The sequence below is a fragment of the Geospiza fortis genome, unplaced genomic scaffold, assembly GCF_000277835.1.
Source record: "Geospiza fortis unplaced genomic scaffold, GeoFor_1.0 scaffold11, whole genome shotgun sequence".
Lineage (NCBI taxonomy): Eukaryota > Metazoa > Chordata > Aves > Passeriformes > Thraupidae > Geospiza > Geospiza fortis.
In genome coordinates, this window is record NW_005054304.1 from 12,621,460 (window position 1) to 12,637,472 (window position 16,013).

A 16,013-nucleotide genomic window follows, 5' to 3' on the forward strand; every position below is an offset into this window, starting at 1 on the left:
TCATGGCTCTAGTGTTTATAACCTGCACACTTACATAAACCAAAACTTCCATTACTTGCCCGCGAGTCTCAGATCAATATTATAGATAAAGGTAAAGCTTAAAGTAAACGATTACCCTATAGGATGATGGGAATAGTAATTTTAGTGAACATCAAACACATTTGGATACAGTAAGCTTGCACAGACATAATAAATTCATCAGCTATTTCTGCTGATTGATCTGTATTCCAGTTTAATTAGCCATGAAAGAGTCAATTTTTTTTTTCTGAAGCCTTTCCTCCCCCTCTTTTTTGTTACAGATCACTGCCACAAAGGATAATCCCCAGCTGTCAAGTGAAGGAAATTTAAAAGGTAGGTTCTAAAAAAAAAATCGTTACCAGTCATGAATTCATTTTCATATATACTTATTTCCCAATGACTTTGGTTGGAAAATCACATCTGAAAATAAAGTGATGCCCTTAAACTATTGTTTTAAAATAGGCTTTAAAATACTTTGAAAGCAGAGTAGCTCGATATAGGGGAAACAATGATGTAGGAAGCCAGAGGTTCTGTGGGGTAGTACAAAACCTAAAATCTTGTTGTTGGTTAACTTTCAGCAAACATCTTTAACCAGAGCCAAATCAGCACTGTAGATCTGTCTGGCAGAAGGAAGGACAAATCTATTTCATAGAGAGGATAATAATTCATTCCTGAAAAACAAATAAATAAAAAAAGCAGTGCCACAAATATAATCAGAAATTTCACAAAGAGTATCTATGTTTGTTTTAACTTGACACTACGAAAGAAGAGGCAAGGAACAATAGTGAGGTCCAGCTGTTGTTTTTCTTGAAGAAGTCCCAGCTCCTCATGCAGAGAAACTACACTTGAGATGAGCTGGCTGAGACAAATGTTCTGTCTACACTTTAAATGGCAGCTGGTTATTAAATGACTCCCAATAGGATGAACACTTGCTATTGACAATAAGGTAATATAAGGACCATGCAGTGCAATCAGGATGGGAATGTGAATGAAAAATCTTTAATCTGAAATTACAGCTGTCAGGGCTATATTATAAAACATGAAAGTTGCATCTGCACTTAGAATTAATGTGTCCCAAAAGCCAAGTTTCTCATAAAGGGCATCTTGCAGATACATCTTTTATAAATAGACTACTGGTCTTCCGTAAATCAAACCGAACCATAGCCTATACTAAGGTATTAAAAGGGTCACCTCTTCTGGGGTTGGTATTTGTTGAACAGTATTTGGTAAAAATGAACATTGATTTACAAAGTCCAACAGATACTGGTAGTAGTATTACTTTATAATGATATTCACTGACTCCAATGTGTCAAACAAATTACTTCAGTTCTTTTATCATCAGCCTCCATGTGTAAAAGCAACTTTTTCAAAGTAAGGAAGCATTTTCAAAGGAACTGCTATTTAACAATATGAGTTAACAGAGCAATGAACAAACAAATACAGTACTTTTTATTTCATATAGTTCAGATAAATGGGCTAAGCTCCCTGCACAGGCATACTAAGCCTAGTTTGATGGAGCCAGTTTAAGATCAGACATATGGCAAAATTAGTTACCTGCTCTATTCCATGGTCCCATAGCTCACAAGGATCCCTCCAGTTCATTTCCCACGGAAATGGCAGAGCTGTCCCCATAGGCTGAATCTTTGCATACATTTTCTGACAGCTCATCTTGTGATCAGGAACGAGTCGTATTTCTGCATTTAGAGATAATGTGTTTTAACATCTCAGGAAGCCAGCAAGAAAAGATCCCCAAAAAGTCAAATTGTCACTCAGTGTCTTCAATAACTCATGAGGAAAAAACCCACCTTTGATACTAGTCCAGTGTACACAGTAACAGGTGACAGAATTTAGCTAAGGTGAATGGCTCCATCTACCAAAACTTTAAAACTAATAAACTTAATGGTGCAGGTTATGAAAATGATGCACACTCCTACAGTCTTCATAGGGGTGAATTATTGAATAAAATCCAGTAACAAATACAAGCCTAAGAGCAGAATTCCAGCGTAACTGTATACACACCTTCTTAATTGGGGTTTGGGCAATGTCTGGTGGAAAATGAGAGGTCACAAGTTTTCTGGTCCCTTAGTTCTCATTAACAAAGTCTTCCACACTCAAGTCTAAACATATGACTCAATTTCCTTTTAAAAGCCAATTTATTACCATTTGAGTTCTTCCTGCCTTCTTATGCTCCACCCAAAGTGCTGTCAAGATGCAAGAGCCAAGTCCCCTGCACTGAATCTGCCTCTTTGCCCTGAAAGCAGCTAGCGTGCTGCATGCTAGTGTTAACATACCATTGGGTAGTTGACATTAAACAAAACAAAACAAAGCAAAAGAGCATTTCATTGATGACAAATTAAAAATCACTAATAACTAATAAAAATAAATATCAGCTGCACATGCCATGAAGAACATTTACCAAAGAAAATAATTAACCATGCACAAAGATTTCTTTGTACTCAGATACAAAGTAATGTTATCTTTCCTCAATAGGACCACAGTGGATACTTCAAGACCAAGTGATGAACTTTTAGAATGCAATTGTAAAAATCAGTTGCCTGATTGCATACAAGAGGTCTGCCATTTCTGTTCTATAAAACTAAACTCAAGTTCTGTAAGCACAAAGATGATGATTAAAAGGAAGATATAATTAAAACATTTTTGGAATAGCAAATTGAAATAGTGTTCTCTGCAGCCTGATTAATTAAAGTAGGCATACCATTCTCAAATTAACTCTAAATTCAATTAAGAGCTTTTTTCCCCTTCACCTCACAGCATTCAGAAGGTTACTGAGATGTTGTCTGCCATCATCCAGAAACCCCTAACCTTTAGAATGTGGTAAACAAATTTATGGGAAAGGGCCCTGAAAAACAGGCAACTGAAGGCTCAAAACTATATTTCTCAGAAGTTAATTTTCTTTTACCTTTTTATAGCTGTGGTGTTTTTTCCCTCACATTCCAAATTATTTTATAGTTCCTCTCAACTTTGTTAAATTCATCACACTTCACCCTTGAAGTATCTCAGAGCAGGGTGTTGAGTTCCCCTAAGTTATCAGCTGAAAAGGGCATTAGCATATGTGCTGCAGGCACATATAATCATTTTCATTTGTCTAACATTTTTCAGATAACTCTCCCTGTGAGTTATCAAATACAAGAGTAAGTCAGCCTAGAATAATGTGAAACAACATCTGTGAATATAACTTTTAAGGAAGAAATCGTATTTAACAAAGAAATAGAGTTGCCTTAAGGAAACAATTTCAGTCTTATGAGATTGAGAGAGATCAATGAAGAAAGAAAAAGAATAATTTTAAGGGTTCCAACAAAACAAATGAAGATATTAAGCTCTCAGTAAAGTCAGTAAATTAACACAATCCTCCTAAAAACAGGTAAAAAAAATTCAGTGTAAATTCATTGTTCAGTCAGTTCCCCATGTAAAGGGGCTGCAAAACTAACAAAGATACTAATTCATTATCAAATCTCTGGGTATGAATTTATTCAAGGACAGGTGGCCCTAAGCATTACTCCTACTTACTGTAAAGTAAAAAACAAAAAAACCACAAAATCGAAGATGAAAAGCAGCAAAGGCACATGTGCATTTGAGTATTGTTACCTGGCCCATTTATTTGTCTTATCTATCTGGGAGGTCTTGTCTTTTAAAGATTTTAAGCTCTTAAGAGTGGAGGCCATCATTAGCTTATATGTTTGCTTAGTGTCTAGCATAAGAGAGTAAGACTGGCTGACAGCTCTAGGCCACAAATACAATTAGGATTTAAATAAAGAGTCAATTTGGGTTTGTAACAAGACTCATGTGAAAGGGCTCTGCAGCAGTCATGAATCTATAACAGACAGGGAAGCAAAGACAGATTCTTTCATACTTTCTGAACAGCTTAGTAATTATTTTCCATGGGAAAGAGATAAAAACAATTACAACAGAAAAGGCCTTAAGACAGATGAAAGAAATAAACGAACAAAAAATTTTGAAGCTCTGTGTCTGAATAGAATTTTTTCACCTGGTAATTTCTTTGATTCCCAAGCACAGCAGTATTCAGAAATGGTCAGAAATCCATGAACCATGGAGTAAATAAAAAGGTAGCACCGTTTTCTTGAGAGGAGCATCCATTCTAATTGAAAATTAAAAATCTTATACATATGCAAAACCCCAACCCGAAATAACTGAAACCTACAGGCTGTAGCCTCATGTATCTCCATTAAAGCAGAGTTAATGTATCAGATTATGGAGTCCGATCTTGCACCACATATGCCCTTTTTGAGGCTCTCTGAGTGTGCTGCTTTAGGCCACTGGGTCATGTTTTCAAGGCTTCATGCCATCGGTCCATTTAGATGATGATAAAGCTTTGTTCTACCAGCATTTTAAGTGCTGTATTTATCTTCCAGGAACTTTGAAGCACAAAGAGAAAGGCTATTATGTAACTAACTCCTACATTTCTCTGCAGTAGTGTATGTATGGGAGCACTTCCAGCCAGGAGAATTTATCCCACATGCATTTAAGACATCAGGCAAACCTTATTTAGTACCCAGTCACACTTGAATATTCTCTATTCCACTTGAAGCAAAACTGCAGACAATCTTTTTGCTCTCTGTAACAAATGCTACCACTATTGAAATTTCAGAGTGCTGTTTGTATCTGAGACATAACTTCTCTGGACACCATGTTTCCTACTGAAACAACCAGTCACATTTTTTTCTTAATCATAAAGCAAGGGTCAGAAGTCCCATAGTGGGAAATGTGCCAGGCAAATGAATCACACAGAAAATGTAAACAAGTTCTTCCCTGTCTTTATCTAAAGACTGGCTGTTTCTATTAGTAGATGTTTCAGCCAATCTCTGACTTGAGGAAGAGAAAAGGAAGAGAAGACAAGGGCTGAATGTCCCAGGAATGAGCATGGCATTGTACCACTCATAGAATAAAAAATCCAGACGATTTCTAAATTAATTAGTTTTTTAAAATTAAATTCCTTTTTAACTGAGAGGTGCATCCTCAAAATGAGATCTGGCTCTGAAGTAAAGCATATGGGTACAACAGAATACATTTTGACATGGTAAGTTTGGACTTGGAAGATGAACCTCCAGACAGAAAATACATTATTCCTTGCCTTTCTTGTGTTATCCTTTTTGTCCCGGAAAAGAAAACTGTATTTAAGTAATACTGCACAATTCTGGCAAGAAGTACTTCCTAAAAGAATAGATTTTCAGCTTTAAAGAGCTTCTATTATTACTCAAGGTGAACATTTTTTAAACTACTTTTCCAACATTTCCTTAGTCTTAGACTAAATAAATCAAAAGCTAAAACTTTTAGCAAACCTGGAAAACCTGCATCTCCTAAATCTGATAGCCTGTCTCTAGCATCTTCTTTTTCTTTCTTGACCACAAGGCAACCAGAATGAGAGGCTGCAGTTCTCTTCTGTGCAACGGCACTGCCCAGAGCCTGCCCAACTCTGGGAGCGTTCAGCACCTTCAGAGAACCCAAGCCACACAATTTTTTTGCGTAAATCAGATTCCCAGAGCATTCAGTACGGGATTCCCTGGCTCAAATCACTGTCAAGGAAAAAACAAAAGCAGTTGTTGCACTTGCAGAGGTGTCCAGATAGGGTGGTGTAGTGGCACCTCAGTAGACACATTTTAGAAAGGGAAGCACAGGAAGAAAGGCTTGCCAGGGCAGAGTAGGAGAGGGAAGATGCCACCATGGTTTTGCTTCAAAGATTTCAAAAATAACCTTTCCAATTAAAAGGGAGCCTGCTTGGACTTACATTTACAAACAAAGTGGTGCAGCCCTGCCTGGCGCACTAACTGTATTTTCCACACAGGCACATATTGCATTTGCAGAGTAATTGTTCTGGGTATCTCTTTCAAGGAAAAGTATGCCAAAAATCTTAAATACATTAAATGTCATCTTACTGTGAAGCAAGTTAATCTTGTGAAGTTATTTTTCATGTTAACTAGCTACTGTACTGAACTAAATTACCAAGAAAATCAATTACAAGCTAATTAATAAAATCAAATTTGTATTACAATTCATACTCTAAATAAAAAATGTTCTCATTGGAGCTTCAGCTTATTTTTTAAAAAGGGTTGACGTGGCATTGTGTCTCGTATTTGAAAGCTATCTTTTCCTATTAATTTGCTTTGAACAAACAAGCAAAAAATGATGAAAATTAAAAGCAAGTTCTTGCTCACGCCTCTCTCACACATTTTCAGCTGTGTGTGCAAGCAGTTAAAACATGCAAATGCAGTTTGGAGGAAATTCGACATCTCTATTATAGATGAAAGGTAAACAAAAGCAGATGAAGGATTAGTGCAATTCCAAATTTAAGATATTGCTCTCAGTGACTTATAATAAAGTGGTGTTGCATACGGTGGCATGTTTTAGATGACATTTCAATTGTACAAGCAATTTGCATTCTATCTGACATTAAATAACGTTCTCATTATTATGAATTCTGGCAGCATCCCCATCTCCATAGCATAAAGATATGAACTATGAGGCACATCTTAATGAAGGGAGTAAGTTTTCCTGTCAATCTGAAATGCAAGACAAGGCTGTACCTGGGCTAAACCTCTAGTAACATTATTGTGAGTTGCCCACTTCTGACATAGTACAAATCTTCAGCTAAAGCATTCTTCTTATTAAATAAAGATCTATAACTGAACACATGTATCTGTAATATCACTACAATCCAAAGAAAATTAAAAGACAGATTATGTCCAGGATATTACATGCACCACCACAGAGCACTGTGAGAATCTGGTATGATCCTGTTGCTAAGATACCTGGCTAATGCCACGGAAACAAGCCCTTCGTACTAATCTAGCACAATCCATGCATGCTTCCACATATTTTGGCAGGGGAAAGTAGGAGTCCACTGACAATGGCTTGGGATATTGCTAGCCAGTGCTCCTGAATTTATACATTTTTTATCTCTCGCTGGTAAGCTTCAGCAATCTGAGCGAAATAAGAAATGTAACACTCTGCTAATGGCATTTGGTTGCTTTATGCCATTTAAAACAAGTAAGATTACTTTTTATCCTCCTACATAGTCAATAAAAGTTGCTTAAAAAGGTAATTATTTAAGTGCTTTTGGTTGCAAAATTGCAGTGGTCCCAAAAATGACTGTTCTTAATCTTTGTGATTTATACTGTAATATGCACATAAATGACTATCTGCATTTGCTGTCTCCATTGCTGCCTTCAAGGAGACTCGAACAGTTTCCTCGGGTGCATACTGAATAAGCAATCGGACAAAGTGGAATTATTTTAACACAAATAACTCACAAGTCTGTACTATTTAAATCTGCTTTGAGACTCTTAGCCCACGAATACCTCTTTGCCCAGTAGACTGAAAAAAGAGTGAGGAAAAGGGAAAGGGAAAAATAACACCAAAAAGCAAACAAACCTAGTAATTCCACGATGTGTGTAAAAATCTTACATGAAAGAACACTGCTTCATCAAGCAGCCTGGCTAGACTGCAAAGTTATGGGAAAGCAACCTCAGTGTTATACGTACTCTTTTTAAATATAAAAGAAGCCTGTCTTCACTGATGAAAAGTGCACTAATAAAATCTACCTAATTTAAATTCAACAAGAATTTTTAAAAAGATAATATAAACACACTCCCCATCTTTTTTGCAATGCAATCTCCCCTAAGAATCAGTGACAGTAGCTCTGCTGAGCTCAAGTTATGATAACAATAACTTTTGCAGATGTTCATAGCTGTCAAGTACTATTCACTAAAATGTCAGATGTGATAAAAAGTAAAAAGAGAAGAATTCCCTTGTAGTAATCAGTTGAAGTTAAGAAGGCAGAGGTCATACATTAATCTCTAACTCTAAAATAGCATACTGTAGAGGAATAATGGAAATATTATAATAGAACAAGCACACAATTCTGCATGCCTACATGTACATTAATACACGAAACGTATTTTATTTTTTCCACCCTACATCCACTTCCAGTTCATTAATAGACCCAACATATTTGTTTTCTGAAAGGAACACGTGCACTTCAGATTGCAGCACCTAGAAATTGTTATTTATATTCACTTTAAAATTACAGTATGTTTTGTTTCATTTTCTCAGTTTTATTCCATTCCACAGACTCCAAAGGCTGTTTTTCAAGCTGTAAAAGGACCTTAAAAGATTCCCAGCATCATTTGCAGGTTATGATGATTGCACGTCACGTCAAACCCTTTACTACTATTGGAAAAAACTCACTAAATTTACTGAGACAGGCCATAGAAAATGCAAAAAACCCCAATATATAGACAAATGGCTGTTCCTTTATTCAGAATTATTTTTATCTTTTGGAGTCTTTAGGGACTTTTTGTAGTAAAACTATTTCTGAATAACTACCTTAGGGCAGCATACAAGGGTAACTGTATTATAAAACAGGAGCTTGTTCATGACAAAGAAGAAATAAATCAATAACAGGTGCAAGTATCTCAAAAACTGTTACTTCAACATAAATTGTCCCTGTAAGAAGGACAGAAAAATGTTTTTACAAACCTTTTACTTTTTTCAATTCTCACTGGAATCCAAGTCAGAAGAGAAAATGGCTGTTTGCTTAGAATAAAGTGTCTGAGCTATCTATGTGAACCTGACTGTAATGGCAAAGGATGGTGTGGATCAATATCCATCTTCTTCATTCCTGAAGTAATAACTTTCAATAGGAAAATCTATTTACTTTTACTTACCTTTATTTTATTTCATTTTGCTTTAAAGAAGTCCATTCCAGAGGGAGGGTTTAGGTTGCAAACAGCAGTTAACAAACTGATGATTTAACTAAGGACTATAGGCCAGTAATCACATTATCATTCTCTATAGCCATTGGTCAGGGTTAAGAAGAAACACATTTACTTGGAAAATTTATTTATTATATAAGCAATCAGTATTACGAGCCATTTAAGGCATACAACCTCCCTATGTATAGCCCATATTGGAAAGGTCAATAAGAACCAAAGGGTAATTTGTCTAATCCTTATTTACAACGTGCTCAGAACTGGCCAAGTTTCTCTCCTGCAGAAGCAAATGGTCCCAAGAATTACATGCCCCCAAATGGCTGCCTCTGAGCCCCACACACGTGACAGCCAATCTGACCTCGAGCATCGACACTGCCTTTTCCTAGGAGCTGCTGGCCACCAGAGCCAGCTCGTATCCTTATTCAAGAGAAAGTCTGCTCTGTGCAATTTGGCAGTGGGGAATTGCTTTTTCTCCATTAAAATGCAGGGATAAATCATTCAGCTCTTCTGGACAAACTTCTCAGATCCAAATATCTTTTAAAAAACCAAATGAAGCAAGGATGAAAGAGAGGAAGAAGGACAAAGTAAACTTTTGTATTTTCCAGTTAAATGAATTGGCTTTCAACAAATTTGCATTCTCTAGATAAATCATATGGCTCATATGACTTTTCATCCTGTATTGCTTTTATCAATCTAAACAGTGTATCTATTTACCTTTTTAACTCTCTGTCAGCAACAAAACAAATGTTTATGACAGCACATTTGTTATAACCTGATTTTTTTATTATTAGGAGTGTTGTCTTAATGATGCTCTAAAATGCTGCATCAGATAGCACAGCATCTTTCTAGTAAAACACTGTTTTCAAGCTTCATTCATTATCTTGGGCACAGTGAAAGGCTTACTCATTTTAAATTCAGTTGAGAAGCTGAAGCTCATTAGAAATTTAAAATATTTAAAAGTACATTTGTGTTTTCTGCAGTCACTGATTTCCCTCCCTACTCCTAAAATCACCTAATCCGAAATTAAATCAAGACTGCAATTTGCCCCTTGCTTAATATTAAGCAACCATCTGTCTTTCCTTAATATAAATTTTTGTGACTGTGGTAGCAACAGCATCCCTCACTGTTCACAGCCATGTCAATATTGAAGTCCAAATAAAAGAGGCTGCAAGAGAGACTAGAAAGACAACACTTTATTCACACTGCGAATTTTATTAATAATAATTGCTAATTAATCTTAACTGAAGAAGCAGTGTAAAACCCCATGTCTGAATTCCAGGTTCTTACATAAATCTCAAAGCACTCAGAGTGTGTTTTTGTAACTAAGAAAGAGATCACCAGCATTAAAACCCTGCTTATATCAACTGCAGGATGGGAAATAAATTAGAGACTCTACTCTCTTTAGAATTTGAAGGGAAACATATACTAATATAGATGTAACCTGGTAAGACAATTAATTGCAAATTAATATTTGCAGAATACTAAGGATAAGCAAGCTTTCATTGTCACTAATGTCTGCATATTTATTGGAAAGCAGATTGTGTGAGTGTGTGTGCAATGAATAAATGAACCCCAACTGTACAATTTTCCATGTAGGTTATACAAGTAGAATCTTCACTTTTACATCTTTATTTTCACTGCTATCAGGATAATAGAAAAAAAAATGCAATCACATACCGAAGTATTAGTGCATATATCGCTTCAACACAGAAGTCAACTATTGAAGCTAAACAGAAGCCACAATAAATCTGAAGAAAAGCCATTGACAATTTTATAAAAAATAAAGAATAGTTTCACTTGTTAAAAGGCACCCAGGGATTAGAAAAAATATTCAGGGTCTTAAAGGTTTTAGAAGGTTGGTGGGTTTGGGTCTTGAAAACAGTAATTTTTATTCATTGGTTTTTACCTGCAACAAATTTTGTTATGAAATTTCATCCACCATTTTATTTCTCCTTATATTGAGCTGAAACTCAAAATAATTGAAACAAGGTAGAGACATGAGGAATTAATTAAGGTTATTGCAGGAAAATCACAATATGTAATCAATGTTTCTGAGCTTAAGTATTCCAGGTAAAGAATTAGTGCTGCTGTTCAGAAGGAGCTGTGTTACAGTAAAACGCAGATGAAATATCTACTAGGGTAAGTAGCGAGTTAGAGGCTTTAGACATAATTATGCTATATATAATTTAAAGCTCAACTTCAAAGCAAGTAAGTGCTATTAATTATCCTCTGCCCAACACAGCTCTTAAAATGTCAAATTAAAAAAGACTATTGGTAATTGTATAAGTTATGGCAAACTAGCTCCCTCCAGCAGTGACAGGAGACAGCAGGAAAAAGCAAGCAAGATATACATTTCCTTTCTGATATTTACAGCTACTTGTTCTTCATGAAGATCAAGAAAGCAATAATGCTTTTACTGAATTTCCTCAGCCCTCTTTCAGGGACTGATCCTGCACATGATCTCTCTGTGAATAACAGCTGCCTGATGAGGCTTTTTTGGTACTTCACCAAACACTGCTGACCTGCCGTTTCCCTGCCACATCACTGGGACATTCATACCTGTGTGCAGGGCAAGCAGAGCAGGCGCCAGCAGCATCTGCAGCAGGAGAGGGCAGGTACAGGCAAGCAGCCTGGCCCCCTGCTCCCAAACATGTGCCTGAACTGCGTTCCCAGCTCAGCTCCAAGGCCAGGGTAAGGGATTTAATTTGCTCCTGTGCCCCAGTTTCTTAACTTCCTGACTCATTTTCCTTTCTGCAGGTGGTCAGAGCAGGATGCACAGCAGGAAGAGCACCCTGGGTTCACCACACAACTCCGTTTCCTCACGGCTCAGGAGCTTTACTGAAGTCTCTTTGCACAGTGAGTTTGCCAGATCTCAGTGCCCTGGGTAAAGGGCTAAATATAATAGGCAAATATAAACATATGGGTTACTGTGCAGAGGAAGATTTGCTTCTATAAGCATTAGCCTAAAATGGAAATACTTGCATATAATTAAATTTCAAATGAGAGGAAAAGAAAAAAAGAAAGCTTGAAATTGCATGTTCAACCTGGGCATCTTTTTTCCTCTCTGAGGCCTGTGTTCAAAATTTAGCTTGCATTCAAAGTGAAAAGGTTTAGAGGCTTGACCATATACGTACTTATACATATAAAACCAGCATCAAGTTTGTAACCTCAAGTTGTGGGGAAAACATCATCATAACAGAAGAAATAACGTGCTGGGCAGGAAGGCTGTGCAACCTGCCAGAAATACACACCATACTTGTTCTGGCTCTTAGCCATTGCTCACTCATAACCTCTATAATTCACAAAAATTATATATTAAAAGCACGTAATGAATGTTGAGTTATTTTGAGTTGAGTTATAAACTTAATAGGCAGCTGTCATCATGCCAGATTACTAAAGAGCTAGCAGATCCTTATCCGAGAATGAGTCTTTTAAGACATGGTTTCTGAGTAAAGCTGACATGTACAGTAACTTGTGGATATCCTCCCAATTCAGATCAATTGGGTCTTTTGTGCATTAATATTCTTCTTTAAGAATACTGTCCTGGGAAATAAGATCATTTGGTGTAACTTTTGTTTGATTTCAGGGGGAGGCCGCTACCTAAAGATCTTTAAGAATCTGCCCCTTAGGCACTTTTGAAATTGAGCATTAGACGTTCCAATGCTGGATTAATGCCTAAATACCTTTAAAAGTGTGAGCTTTGGAAAATCCCTTTGGGTACCTATCAGCACCTGTAGGCATCTGGATACCTCTAAAAATGGCCCCAAATGCCGCTTTAATAGTTCACACACTGCAAGAGGGGCTGACACCCCTTTTCTTTCTTCTGCAGTCCCACAGGTGACTCCTTTCCACCTCAATGGCTGCTGCAGGTGTTGGACGAGCACAGCACTAAGCCCTCTCACACATGCAGTCAGATGCAAAGCTGCCTCCAAGGAGCCAGGAAGGGGCAAAGCAGCGAATCTCAAATGTCACAGGCTACAGAGCTGAGTGGGCCCTGGCCTTTAATAATGGCAGGCAAGGGACAGGGAGAGGGAGAGAAAGAAAATGCCTCTCAAACTCGTAGCTCTTCCCCATTTGACATGGCACAGCTCCATTTTTTTTACCTTACAACTGAAGGTGCCTGTAACAGCACTGTTCCACCAAAACACAGCTTTCAAGCATTACCCAGCCTGGCCTGGCTATCCTGCAGTGTTTGCTTAGAGCGAGCACCTTACTAAAGCAATCATGAATCCTCACTTGCAGTTATGAGCCTTTTTAAGGGAAAACCAGAGATGCAGGAAGTCCACAGTCAATGAAGTCAGAAGCAGTTAGGGGAAACACATAAATAGCTTCTCAGCAACCTCATAATTCAGTCAATTGCTACTTGCAGTAGCTCCCGCAAACAAAATCCAAATCCAAAAGCAGTCTTGGGGGATCAAGACTAAAGATGTCCTAGAAAAGCAAAAAGCATATGTATATGTATAAATGGCTGCAGGATCTGGCCCTGTAAACAGCACAGACTACCCCATTTCTTGTGTGGTTGTGATGTGTGGCAACCTCCTACTTATGCAGAGCCAGGATTGTCACATGCCACTCAGCCCCTTTGACTGAAGCTTCATCTGGCCCTGAAAGCAAATATTCCTTATCAGTTTCCACTGCTTTAATTTTGATAAATGTTTCCAATGCACACGTTAACAGCTAGCAAAAAACCCACATGTGAGGATTTTAATATCTGACAGGTCATAGAAGTTGCCAAATGACCATGTCTGTCTGCTGATCCCAAACGTGGCACTCCTCATGCTGCTTTCTGCATTCATAACTCTTTGGCATTAAAACTGCTGAAAATTTTGGAACAATGAGTTGAGCAGGAGATGAAGAGAAAGCAAATGGTACAAGGGCTGTTACATTACCCTGTGCTTCTCACATAAAGGAGCTCTGAACATGTTGTCAGACACTGTACTTTTTTCGAAGCAGTTTCACACATGCATTTTTAATCAGGATTGTATTTCACACACATCTATCATCACTTGCAAGTGCAGCTAGTCCTTCTTGAAAACATATCAGTTCTCTGTGTTTGCCATCAACTAGCTTTTTCTTCGTATAGATCTACTGTTTGGTGACCCACTAAACTATATTTGATGTATTAGGAAAAAACCCAACTCCTTAGGATCAACACTGAAAATGGCTGCACAACTCCCTTAATACAAGGCATTTTCTGAGATCATCTTTATTGCCACACAAATAGTCTCGGTTACTTACCTTAAATTATTCACTAAAATAAAAATATGATGGATTATCCTACCTGCAATCATGTCAGAACTACTTTGAAAGCTATGTATGGTTTTACTGAGCCTATCAATTTTGTACTGTACCACTTTCATTAATTCCCATGACTGTTCCCTACATGGAACAGATAAAATACAAAATCCTTGCTCTCTTGTACCAGGAGACACAGAAGGAATCCCCAGGTACCTGATGCCAATGAACCAAAAGTCAGTGGTGAGCAAATTCATAAACACTTGCAAAGGCTTAAACCCATCCTGTTCCTTTTAAGACAGAGAGAATTTACCTGACAAGCAAAGATGTCAATGACAGAAATCCTTAAATTTCACATAAATGAACCAGGACCAGACTAGCAAATTTACAGTAATGTTTACATTTGGGGTTTTTCAGAGTTCGTTCCTTTTACAATTATTCTGCCATTTTTTGGAAATAACCCAAAAAAGTAAACACTCACTACTCAGAAAGGCAGCATGCTCAAACTTCTCCAGACTAATGTACTTATTTCTATTTTAATGTACTCATGACTAATCCCTTTTATGAAATGTGTAAAAAATGCAGATGGAGCTGACAATACAAAATTAGGGGGGAAAAAACCAAACCCACAGTCATTCTCACTTATTGTCCACTCAGTGGGGGAAAAAGGTTAAAACAATAATCTCAAATTCCTCATGAAAAAGGAATACAGTAAGCATAAAATTGCTGGAGTTCTACACAAATTAAGTGGGATTTTGTAGAAATTAGTACAAAAAAGGTAGCATTTACCATGTAATCATATACTTGCTATAGGCTCCTCACAACTATCATATGGCATATAGCAAGGCTATAATATTTTTTAAATATGATTTCAAGCTCCCATAGAATATAATAACTTTTCAAAGAAATGTTTTCTGGAAAGAACATAATTTATTTTATCATAAGAAGTGAAAGTGAACCTAGAAAGTTTTTAGTATTTCTGTTGACACTTTTTTATTTTTCTTTCTTAATGTTCTCATTTCCCCTTTCACCAATAAAGCCATTTTAGCAGAAGAGGCTTTTATAATTTCTTGAATGGTTTTGGTGAGGTTTTTTTTTTGTTTGCTTTCATTTTTATCGTAACATCATGATAACATCATGTAAAAGATGCTTTGAACATTAAAATGCTGTTCCACTAGGGCATAGCATACTTCAGATTATTAAAACTTGGATCTTAAAATAGATGCAACCTAGAGAGGATGTCATGGAAGGGTTTCAATGAAAACATCACCATGTAAAAATGTGCTGCAGCAAAGCCCTTTCAAAAAAACTCACTTGGCTGGGAACTACTGTATATCGACATATGCCATGAAAAATACATACCAGCACCAATTGCACAGGAGCATTGTTCACATGGAGTAACTATATCTATATGTTGTCAAGCAACTGGTAGTAAAAGAACTGAGTAAAAGGCATTTGAAATATGAGATGACTGAAAATACCACAGCTGATTTTTTTATATTCTCTGACAGTTGAGAACAAAAAGACTTTCAGACAAAGAATTTAGACTCTATACCATGGTGTTTGACTTGCAATATGTAATGTAAAATATTGCCAAATGTCTGATAGAACAAAAAATATATTGTAAAAGAAATATTTTCTAGAAGTATAAATACAGCTCTTATGGAGGGAACCTCTTGTTCTGATGGAGTGACAGGATTTTTGATTATACTGTATCTTTTCATGAGCTTAATCACAACCTCCTTATGAAACTCTCTGGAATCACAGACCCCTAACAGGAAAATTAGAAATAATAATATTCCAGCGTTATCTCAGTTTCTAACAGACAAATAAGTAACTTCAAAATGTCAGGGTTTTAAACATATTGAATACTATGTAAAGACAGGTTTTTCTGAGCACTTCACTTATAATACCTAGATTAAAATCTCTTCAGAGCTTCTCCAAATTTTGCTATTATAATTAGCATCATTATTCATGAGTGCCTCTAAAATTTTTCCTCTTCAATGATTTAAA